Here is a 12,614-nt window from a genome sequence, read left to right on the forward strand (position 1 = left end):
TGGGAGAAATTATTGTGATGCCCAATAATAAGATCCATGAATTTGTAATCAATAAATCCTATGAAATATTAAACCAAAGGATGAAAAATTGCAATAATGTTCTTAGTTCCCATCTAGTTGTATATTAAAAAGTATAACCAGTGGAGGAAGTAGTTTGCATATTTTAAATAGAAGCTAGAAGTCTCAAGATCTAGGGCTTATGCTTTGCAATACTGCATAACCTCTTGCTATATGAGCCACTTATTAAAAAATGAGAGTAAATTTTCCTTAATAATATTAAATAAATATTATTAAGGAGCATTAAGCCTGCTATTCCCAGAATTCAAATATTTATATGACTTATGGACCCACAGAAAGCTCATATTAACTTTTAGAAAATAGTTTACCCTCCAATTTTTCTTTGTATATCAGGAAAAGTGGGAGTGGAGTGAGGGTATTTATTTATAGCTAGTTACATAGTTAGCTAGTCATTTTAAGACAGGGTCTTATATAGCCTAGGCTAGCCTCAAGTATACATGTAGCTAATGTATACTTGGAATTGTTATCCCTCCTGCTTTTTATTCCTAAGTGTTTGTATGATGGGGTATTCATCACCAGACACAGGTACAAAATATCTATTGTACATCGATTTAAATAAAACTTAGATTTTTCTCAAGTAGTTACCTGTTTAAGAAATAAAACTTTGGACATTAGAAATGTTTCTTGTTTCTTCATGACTGTTTACAAACGAAAATGAAGTCTAGATGTTTGGTTTCTTCGTTATAAGATAATATACAAGGGAAACTATTTATAGAATTTCATATATATTCTGTTTTATAAACACACGTACTTAACATTCCGTGAAGTTTCACATTTTACTTATGCTTGAAAGCAGTGGTATAAAGCTCTAGTGTAAACTCTGTAATTTGTATCTTTTAATATTGTGGAGATTGGTGATCTTACTGTGGAACAAATCTTTATCCTAACACCATTTTGTCTACTATTCTCTAAGACTCTCACATTGAAATTGACTGAGTAGGACGATTTCACATTTGTAGACACCTGATCACAATTTTCCCTAGAGCGTTCTTCCAAACTAAGGTCTACCCATGGTTCCTGAAAGCCTATTACTCTCCCAGGAGACAGTGAACCCTATCTTGTGAATTATCTATGACTAGAGTTTAAAGAAAATAACCTCTAAGTTAAGTATGATATTACTTAGCAGTTAAAGAAATAGAATTCTCTTTTGTGAGAACTCTTAACCACTTTCGTTGCATTTCTTTTTTATCCAATATAGTTTGGGAAGGTGGATAAAATAGTATTTCGTCTTGTAAATAGATATTTCCATAGTTCTCTCTTGTCACAAAAAGGAAATGCAAGAAGAAGCTGATGACCACTTTTCTTCTTCATATTATCAATGTCTAATAAATGTGACAATCTTGCAATTACTAAATAACACCCCAGCAATCAATTGGGTTTGACCCAGGAGGTCAGCTATTTCAACCTAATAATTTTAAACTGAAATGTGATGAAATGCCAATCAATTTCCACTTTATTGAGATCATTTTATCTCATAACCCCGAGAGCTGCCTTTAAAGATGGTAAATTATAGATGAATTATTCCTGTCCAGAGGTCTACCAATGTGAAAACTTGAAAATCACAGAAAACAAGACATGCTCCAGGCAAGTACATCCACTGCCCTCCACAGCTTGGTGTCCCACATCATCCACACATGGTAAGCAGAATGAAATAGGTATCAAGAAATAAGATTCAGGAGCATAGCAAAGGAATAACCAGTTTGACCCGAATTATACAACATAATTACATTAGAATACTAGTTAATGAATCAAAATTGAAATGGTGGCTCAAGAAAATTTAAAGACTAGGGAAGAGAAGCCCTTAATGACAAACAGGTCACACAGGACTCCTCTTCATGATAAAAGTCACGCGTGAGCCCTCCACCTGATGCCCTCAGAGAACACAAACACTCACACCCTGTGGTTTATCTGCCAGAAATCTAGACAAATGGGGAGTCCACTTCATTAATCTCATGTGTACTTGTTGTGAATTTTGATATGTATTATGTCATTTAGGTAGTTCAGATCTGTCCTGCTATACCTAGCTCTGATTCTCATTTGGTATTTGGGTATTCATCTTCTGTCCCTGAGGAAAGAAAGGTTTTTAGAGAATGGCTTTTTCTCAGTTATGTTAAAAATTCTTCTAGCAGTGTTACCAGAATAATGACTAAATGCTATCTTTGGACTAAATGCTATCTTTGGCAAGTGTGTTGCTTCAATTGTGGTTTACATCATCTTAAACCCTATTCAAAGCATATTATGATTTACCACTCAAGATTTATCAAACAACTGCATACACTCTTCCACTCTTACCCTGTAGGCACCAGTTAGTGTTGAAGTGACAAATCACAATTTCTTCACAGTCCTTGGATTTCTGGTTTTATATTTAAATTTATATGAAAATTTATTTTTTGCTTCAATATCTGGTGCATTTTCTTTTTCTTTTTTTTGTTTTATTCTAACAGATTGTGAAATGTGTGTGAACACATACATAGATACATACATATAGTGCACACACACATACGCACACTCCACAAGTGTATTCTGTAAAACAGATTATGAAATAAAAATATAAATGCTAGATATAGAAACATAAAGTTTGAGCATTCGCTGATGTTACTATTCTCACTCAATCCAAAGCTATACACACATAACCAAAAAAGCAAGAATTCATCAAAGTGGCTACATCCAATATCACCAGAGAATAATAAACCTTTACAGTACTCTAATAATTAATTAGCAAGTACTATAAAAATTTTTTCAAGCTGGGCGGTGATAGTGCACACCTTTAATCCTAGCACTTGGGAGGCAGAGGCAGGTGGATTTCTGAGTTCGAGGCCAGCCTGGTCTACAGAGTGAGTTCCAAGACAGTCAAGGCTATACAGAAAAACCCTGTCTCGAAAAATCCAAAAAAAAATTTTTTTCAAAAAGCAGAAAATATTGAAAATGAAAAATAATGATAATGGGAAAATTAGTTCCTTTCAGAAAAAGCTATGAAAGATATATATATTATATATGTATGTGTATATATATATATATATAATACATATGTGTGTGTGTGTATATATATATACACACATATATATGGTGAAAAATAGAAATATGCTAATAGGCACAGATTTACATCAATAAAATTTAATATGAGTTCAATTCTTCTATTTAATCCATAAGCTCTATGTAATCTTAAACTTCAAACAGGATTTGTCTGAACAGACTGATGAATTAGCACAATGAAATAGAATGTTGAAGGTTCAGTGAGTGAGAACCTAATTATATCAAGACAAAGCTAGGAACTAAGTAGCAGATGAGCCGACCAATAATCCCCAACAGAGACAACCATCAATACAGAGGCGCTTATGGCTTTAGATTATAAGAAAGATGATAAATGAATGAGGGAAAGTCTACCTACAAATTATAACTTTCCATTTGAAAAATATGTTACATTGTCATTAACTTACATTATACTAAAAAAGTCTAAATGTTTTAAAGTGGGAATTTTATTCAGGAAAAAAAAGAAGACTGTAAGAGTCTTAGTTACTTGTCTATTCTTTTGAAGAGACACCATGGCCAAGGCAACTAACAAAAGAAAGTATTTAGTTAAGGGGTCCCTTACAGTTCAGAGGGTTAGGCGGTGACCATCATAGCCAAGTGCATCGCAGCAGGTAAACTAGCAGAGTGCAGAAGACGTAGCTGAGAGCTTATGAGGGGACCAAGGTCTACAAGCTTGAGGCAAAGTGGGAGGAAGAGTGAAAAAGAAGGGGAGAGGGAGAAGGAGAGGGACAGACAGGTGGACAGATAGACAGACAGAGGGGGAAGGGAGGGAGGAGAGGGGAAGGGAGGGGAGGGGAGGGGAGAAGAGATGAAGGAAGGAAGGAAGGGAGGGAGGGAGAGAAGGAAAGAGGGAGGGGGGAAGGAAGGAAGGAAGGGAGGAAGGAAGCTAAAAGTATAAATGGCATACGCTTTTGAAATTTCAAAGCCCACTCCCAGTGACACACCTTCTCCAACAAGGCTATGCACCCTAACTCTTTCCAGAGTTCTACCCATTGAGGACCAAGCTTTCAAACATATGAGTCTATGGGAGCCATTCTCACTCAGAGCACCATAAACAGTAACATTAAAAACACAAAGAAATGTCTGTACTCTTGAGATAGGGGTGACCTTGTTGAATAACAAAAGCTAGAAATCATTATCATGAAAAATATATGGATACATTGTCTGATAAAAGATTTTCCACTGATGTACTATGGTTAACAAACATGATGAAGCCATATGTGCACAAATAATTTCTTTATCCATTCTTTTATGTAATGTGTGTCAATGTATATACAGGCATTCACATGCCATAGCACGCATGTGGAGATCAGAGAACTACTTTTTATGTTAGTTTTTTCTTTCCATCTTACTTTGAAGCAGGATATCTCAGTTATTTTTCCTCTGCCCTGCATGGTAGCTTGGGATACAGCACTTAACTTTTTACATGGGTCCAGGGATCAATCTCAGGTCATAAGCCATGCAAAGGTAGTTGTTTTTGCCTCCTGAGCTATCTTCTTCTGTGTCCAGACACTCCAGTCTCCTTTATAAAACAATGTTTTTAATTGTATGAGGCTGTGAATTGAACCCAGAGCCATAACCATGATAGGTAAGTAAGTACTTGACTGGCGAGTCATACCAGCACGAAACTTGAGTAAGTTCTTTCAACATGAGAAAACATGAACCTCAAAAGTAATGAAAATAAACCAGCTAAGGGACAAGTCCTCAGACTTACATGAAGCCTAAAGGAGTTGAACTCATTTAAAAAGAGAATACAATAGCTGTTCCTAGGGCTGGGGTGGTGCAAGGTCATGGTGAGCCCTTCAAAATTTGTCCAGAGACAATCTTATGTTAAGATGACCTTATCACACACACACACACAAAAAGGAATGAAGGGAGGGAGAAAGGTGGTAAGGGAGGGAGAGAAAGAAGACAAGGCTAGATAGATAGATAGATAGATAGATAGATAGATAGATAGATAGATAGATAGATAGTAGATGCATACATACATACATACATAGAGAGAGAGAAAAGGGATAAAAAGGATAACACAGAGACTCAAAATAAGTTCTGAAGGTTTGGAGTATGTCTATTACCTTAATGGTGGCAATGGAACCAAGATTATTTTCATATATCCAAATTTATCAATAGTCTACATTAAATAAGTATATTTCTTTACATGTCAATCATATCATACTACAGCTGCCTAAAAATAAAATCACACATAGAAAAATGATACCATCTAACATACTCATTAAACACCAGAGTACCAGAACCTCTCTGGGGACAAATATAATATTAAAGTAATAAAACCTTGGCTGGTAAGCTCAGAGAGTAAATGTATCGGCTGCCAAATCTGAGTTCAGTCCCATCGTGGAAGGAGAGATCTGGTTTCTTCACATTGTCCTTTGACCACCACATACATACTACAGTACATTCGTGCATGCGCACGCACACTCACATAAGTAAGAAGAACTTTAACTTGAAGAACTTTAACTTAGAAAATAACAAATGCAATTAGATATTATCCTGGTTTGATAAATTTTTGTCCTTATATGCAGAGATAAATGCAGTCCTTACCACACATCAGGGAAATCTCTCTTTGCAACAAGGACCATTCCAGAAAACCACAACCAATGTAAATGTAGAATTCTGGAGACTGGTCCCAATGGATACGTTATAATACAACTTCTCTTCCTAGTGTTTAGGGATCACTGCAGAAGAAAGATTGTAAAAACCAGAGAACAGAGAATTTGCTTTGAGATTATATCTCCTAATAAAGTCAGAAGCTACCACACCCATAAAGTTTCACCAACACGACCCCTAAACATGAGCTGGACAAGAACAGCAACAAGCCCAGGAGGTCTCAACCATACACAAGGAACTACAGGCAATTAAGGAATGCTCTAAGATAGGAGAAATAGTCAGTCTTCCCTAGGGTAGAGGACACCACTTGGTGATCTGATACCAAGTGCTCAGCCTTGAAAATATACACACAAGAAACACTGTAGACTAAACAGATAACACACACACATATCTATATGAAACATGCATATATATATATATACATATGTGTGATGTATCTAATACATATACACACATGTAACAACAGTTAGTGAAAAGAGAGCCCAGAAATAAGAAAAAGAACGAGGAGGGTCAGAGGTAGGAAATGGAAAACAATAATCTCAGAATGTAAAATAAAATTAAAAGAAATAATAATAATAGTAACAATAATAATCTCTGAAAATCCAAAGAGTAACTAAATAATTAAGAACATAACAAATGGAACCAGCAATGAGAACACAAAGGCAATTCATAGCAAGAAAGGTACACAAGTAAAACTTATTGAAGACATTGAAATTTTCATAACATTTTAAAAAGTTACATCCTTGTTTGTTGTACTGTTTAGCTTGTCAAAACCAAAAGGTCTATAATATATTGTGATACCAGAATTATAAAACAGAAACTCTTAGAAAATTAGTTGGATCAAATAGAACTTGGAACATCATTTTAACATACTCATTTAAGAACATTAAAATTAAAAATGTATCACACCTTCAACTCAATAGTTCCATATCTAGGAATTTATCCTACAGAAATATCTGGGAGAGTAAAGTATTATTTGTAAGTTTAGAATAGTAACCTAGTTTATCTATTTATAATGGAAACTTTTAAAAACAATGAGAAATTCTATATACTGTAACAGTTGTCAGCATTGTGAAACACCCTGATATGGAGTGATCTGTAAGGTTTTGCTCCAAATAAAAAGGAAGAAAAATATTGTATAAATAAAATGCAGAGTGTGGTGTCACTATTTATGTATGTCTTTGTGGATATCTGTGTACCTGTGGATCAAGCTACTCTGCTATTGTTTATTTCAGAGAATAAGTAAAGAATGTAGAACACAGCAGGAAATCAAACAAGCATGTCTTACTCACTGTTCTCTCGCTGTGAAGAGACACTATGAACAAGACAATTCTTTAAAAAGAAAGCCTTGAATTAGGGCCTTGCTTATACATTCAGGAGTTAGTCCATTATCATCATGGCAGGGAACATGGTGGTGTGCATGCAGACCTGGAGAAGTAGCTAAGAGCTGTCATCCAGATCCAGGGAGGGGGTAGGGAGGGGGAGACAGAGACAGAGTCAGAGACACAGAAAGAGAGACAGAGAGACACAGAGAGACAGAAAGACAGGGAGAGGCAGAGAGAGACAGGGGGGCTGGCCTAGGCTTTTAAATCCTCAAAGCCCACCCACACCCCTTCCAATAAGACCTCACTGCCAAATCCTCCTTAAATCATGTCACTCCCTGGTGACTTCAAGTTCAAATATATGAGACCATAGGGGCCATTCCTATTCAAACTACCACAAAGCATATTCCATATTCTGCCTTCATGAGCTTACAATGCAGAGGGCAAGCATGTAAGGTAGAGACTGACAGGAAGGCAAGCAAGCAAATGCCATTGTTTTACACAGCTTCACAGGAATCACAAGCAGCAGATTGTGGTGAGACATACCATTGGATTAGCTCTGCAAAGCCCACTTGGTCAGATCACTAGAAAAGACCTCTAGAAGCAAGGTGACAAGTCAAAACACTTTAGTCAAGATAATCAGCAAAGGATTGGCAAAAGCCATAGAGGTTGGCTGTGCCACAGGAGAGGAGTCCAAGAGGCAGTTGAAACATAAGCCATAAAATAATCAGACTAAGTATTAATGATAGGAAGGTCTTGGAGAACTATATATCATTTTTGACTTCTAGGTAAGGTAAGGATATGAACCCTTGGAAGTGACAGGCAGGATTCAGAGGACCCTCTCCACCATTATCTGTGAAACTCTAAGGGTATGAACCATTTGTTGAAAGAGTGTCTTTATGGGTTCTTTTACCAATTAAAAATGAGTGCCACTGCTTTGTAAAATATAAGTTTGGAGACAAACTTGGATGCACTTGGCTCAAGACTCAAACCTAGTAGCTGAAATGAGGTCTGAATGAGTCTGCCTGGCATCAGATGCATCAGACTTCCCAGGGAAAGGATAACACTAATTTTCAGTGTTTATTCAAAGAATCCCCAAATGGTGATTTCTTTGTCTCACTTAGAAATGACATGCTTTCCAAACATAAATTTTCCCTTTCAGTTAGAAAGAAAATAGAGACATTGATTGAGGTGTAACTATCTAATTGGTATTCAGGTCTTGCAAGTTTTGTTTCTTGAGTGGCACATTATCTTCAGAGCCTGTGGTGTCCCATTTTGTTCAAAGACAATTAATTGTACAGATGGAAATTCAGATTAGGATTGAAATGAAGAGGGGATAGATTGAAGGAGAAAGGGAAGGAAGAAGAAAATTTTGTGGGAAAGGGAATCAAGAAGGAGTGCTCAATATTTCAGATGCCAAGAGGGACCAATTTTAAGATTTTTTTCCATCCTGTTAAACATATATAGTAAAGATTCTAAGAGTATAGCCTTAAATCCTGAGGCAGATACCATCAGAGCATCAAACACCACTCTCTAGTAAGAGACAAGATGATGAGCTGCAGGTAGGATCTCTTAACACTTCTAGACTTCATTTGCTCTATACCCAAGTGTGCAACCCAATGCTGAGCTCATAAATATGGTGACTTAGTACAGCTGCAATTGGTCTCACTCATGGGATTAAAACAGAAAGAAGAATGAAGGAGCAAAATATGATCAATGGCCAAAGAGATGACTTGGTCTTGGCAGTGAGATAACTTATCTAAATCCATAGTCTAGAAAGCAAGATGGCTGAAATCAATCCACCTGCTTCTTGTTGCATGGCTTCCCAGCAGCCTGTAATATCTTTTACAAGGTCAATTATCACTCATTCATTCTTCATTTCACAAAGTAAGATTGCCAATCATCTCATGGCAGATATTGTGATCTCATTAGGAGCCAGAACAAATCCATGGATGGTACGGGAAACAGAATCAAACAACAAATGCCTTTATATTGAGAAAAGAAACCTTTTTTGTGGCAGGAACTTTGGTTGTTTTTTGTTTGTTTGTTTGTTTTGGGGATTAAAGGTTTGGGTATTGGGGACATGTGGGGTTTTATTTGATTGGTTTTGGTTTTATGACTTATGGTATTGGGTGTAATTTAATTTTGTCTTGTTTTGGCAGAGAGAAGAGAAAAGTTATAGTAAAGAAAAATAGTATTGAAAAAGTCTTCAAATAAAATACAGGGTAGACACACAAGTATAGAAGCTAGAAAACTCATGATCCAATCAGAAATGATAATTTTCTTATGTGACACTTGACAGTATTCCTAGACCCATGATAATGACCACACAACTGGGCTTTCTATAAAGATATTAAAGTCTTTTTATAGTAAGAACACACATTACAATCATATATAAACTAAGTATATGAATATTATAATAATATACAGTAAGAACACAAGTATTACAGTTCTTATATAGTAATAACATAAACATTACAGCTCTTATATAGTAAGAGCACAAGCATTACAGTTCTCATATTGTAAGTACACAAACATTACAATCCTTATATACCAAATGTATTTAAAGAATACGTGCATATTCTTGCCTCAAGAAAGTAGGCCAGTCTAGAGTAGGCAGAGGGAGAGTTTGCTCCAGCTTCAGAAAGAACATACAAATACAAATATAATAGATAGATAGATAGATAGATAGATAGATAGATAGATAGATAGATATGGGTGAGTTGATGGGTGGGTTGATGGATGGATAGATCGTTGATAAATAGATAAGCCAATTCTAGAGAATATAAGTAGCAGCTATATAGAATGTAGTAAATCTAGAGAATGTATACATATATGTATATGTACATACATACCAGTTCTAGACAATATGGACCATTTTAATTCTAAAGAATATTGGAATATTGAAAAACTTCAGTTCTAGAAAGCTTACATGTATACCATTTCCAGAGAATATGGATGCATTTCAATTCTATAGACAATGCCTACATAGAAGCCCTGCAAAACGTATGAAACTACCAGTTCTGGGCTAAACACGTTCTTGGGAAAAACTATAGATTTCCTAATTAATTAGATTCATGCCAAATTGAAGTAAAACAATTCATAGCCATGATCAGTGAAAAATGTGTAATATGCTAACAAATATTTATGGAAAGAATATTATACACAAATATTCGTCCTTTACAAGCCTTGGTGAGGAACACTTATAGACTAGACACAGAATTCTAGAACTGAGCTGCAACCATCAGTGTCCTTTGGAGTCAAAGAGTGAGACTGCATTTATATCTACACATTCACCATTTATTCTCCATAGATATCTTCAGAACAAAAATTCTCATATCTTACTCATCTGTTTCTACTTGTCAGTTGTCTAAGAAGCCATGAGGAACTATTATGTGTTAGGTATACATATGGCAGGTAAGGGATAAGGTAGGCCTTGCCCTCTGTCCCTTCTGAAGCTTATGCAACAGTAGAAAAAACAGAGAGAAAAGTACAAGTGTGGTTTCTGCATGCCCATGGGGCCTGATTAGGCACTTAGGGAAAGAATCTTGGGTTTAATTAGATCCAGATTCTCCATGACACTTAACAGTACCAACACAAATAGTGATCATACCAATGTTAGATTGTATTTATATATTTAGGAACACACACATATACACACGCACACACACACATACACACCAGCAATTAAAAATAGAAGTTATAAAGAGCAAGGGTGGATGCATGAAGAAGACTGGAAAGAGGAAAAGGAAGGGGAAAGGTAATTATATTTTAACTTAAATCGAAATTATGTTTCAAAAGGCTGTTTATCCCCAATTTCCATGTCACCATTTTCCATAAAAATGCTCATGAGTGAATTTTATTTTATTTTATCTTTCAGGCTCTCTATTTTAAGAATGTTCTTCTGAAAATTCCTGAATGCCATTTTGACCACTTACTTCCGAAAACATCTGTTCTTGACTAATGAGAGTTCAAATCACATCAAATGTCCTGTAGGCCATTTGTCCCCCTGTTTCTATGGAAAGAACTCAAGAATCAGTTCTACGTGAACTCCTTTCCAACTCCAACCTGGGGTTTGCCTTCCACAAAAACTGTGCATCCCTTCTGGAAGAGACACCTGGAACTCCGTTACAAAAACTGGTGAGCGCCAGATGACAACTGTGACAGTTACAGCTCCTCAGACCCCCATGTGCATTTGGTTACATGGGTGGCAGGAACTGGAAAACTAAATCAAGATTCATCGAAAGTGTTGTGGAACATTGAGAAAGATACAGGCTAGAGTCACAACGAATTCACCAAAGACCCTAAACTGTGTAAAGAACCAAACAAAACGATTAGCGTAGGTGAGGACAGTTTCCAAACAACTTCGTTTTGCACTTTAATAGACCTGGATGCTCATCCACTATGATACACAAAGGCTCATCTGGCTAAATTGCCTGAGACAGGGTAGAGGAGAAATATTACATTCTTGAGAGGCAAACCTCCCCAACACACACGTTAGAGGCAAGATGTATCTTTTTCCTGTGATCATGTCACATGCTAGACACTCAGACAGACTTTGATTAGTCCCTTTACGTATCCATTAAACGGCTGTCTCCACGACTTCTTTCCAATCTGTTTTCTTGGTTTTTATACCATCCCTTAGTTTAAATAAAACATTCAGAGATGTGGAAATGAATTTGGAACACATGATGCACTGTTGGGCCCACTTTTCCATTGCTCTAAAATTTAATATGATTTACAGTTCAGGATGTCAACTTCTGATGCCAATGATTGTGGAGCAAGAGAACAAGGAGGCTGTGTCAGAGGAGGACCACTGTTTCAGAATTCGTGTTAATTGTTTTCCTTTAGCTGGGCAGTGGGACCAGAAGTGTTGACTAGCATCCTCTGCTGCAGCATCCAGGACACACGCTGGCCTCCATCACTCTGTGACAAAAGAAAAATGTTTGCCAGATTGCCCCCAATGAAAGTTGGCTGAGGTCACTGAGCACCACCACCCATGGCGCCTGCTCATTTTCCGTACCACGTTCTCCAGCTTTTCTGGAAATACTGTGAATTTCCTAACACCCTTCCAGTAAAATCCCTCTCCAAGTCAGTTTCTATTTCCAGAGAGAGCTGGTTTCTATAGCTGGCCACACAGTGCCCTGAGTAAAACAAGGAGATTCATTGGACTTTCAGACCATTCGTGTACTATTTCCTGGATGGCGCTGAATGGCGCCCTAAATTTATCACCCGTTTCTTTAGAACTAAGAATAAGAGGTAAAATACAGTTGGACTCATTATACTATGCAACACTGTCATTCTTACACCAGCTCACGAGTTGTCATAGAAATTCCAGTTAATGACCCTGAAAAAAAAAATTCCTGAAGTTAAACTCTGTAATAAAAGAGGGCTTTTTTTGGGGGGTGATTACATACCTGAGTGAGTTTGAAACTCACAGAAATTGAGTCCAAGTCATTCCAGATTCACAGGATCTTTCACAAGTTAAAAACTACTCCAAAAGAAGACTTGGGCCTCTGGTGTTGTTTTGGTTTAGTTTGGTTTTGACTCCATTTTATG

Source organism: Mastomys coucha, unplaced genomic scaffold (genome assembly GCF_008632895.1).
Source record: "Mastomys coucha isolate ucsf_1 unplaced genomic scaffold, UCSF_Mcou_1 pScaffold22, whole genome shotgun sequence".
Classification (NCBI taxonomy): domain Eukaryota; kingdom Metazoa; phylum Chordata; class Mammalia; order Rodentia; family Muridae; genus Mastomys; species Mastomys coucha.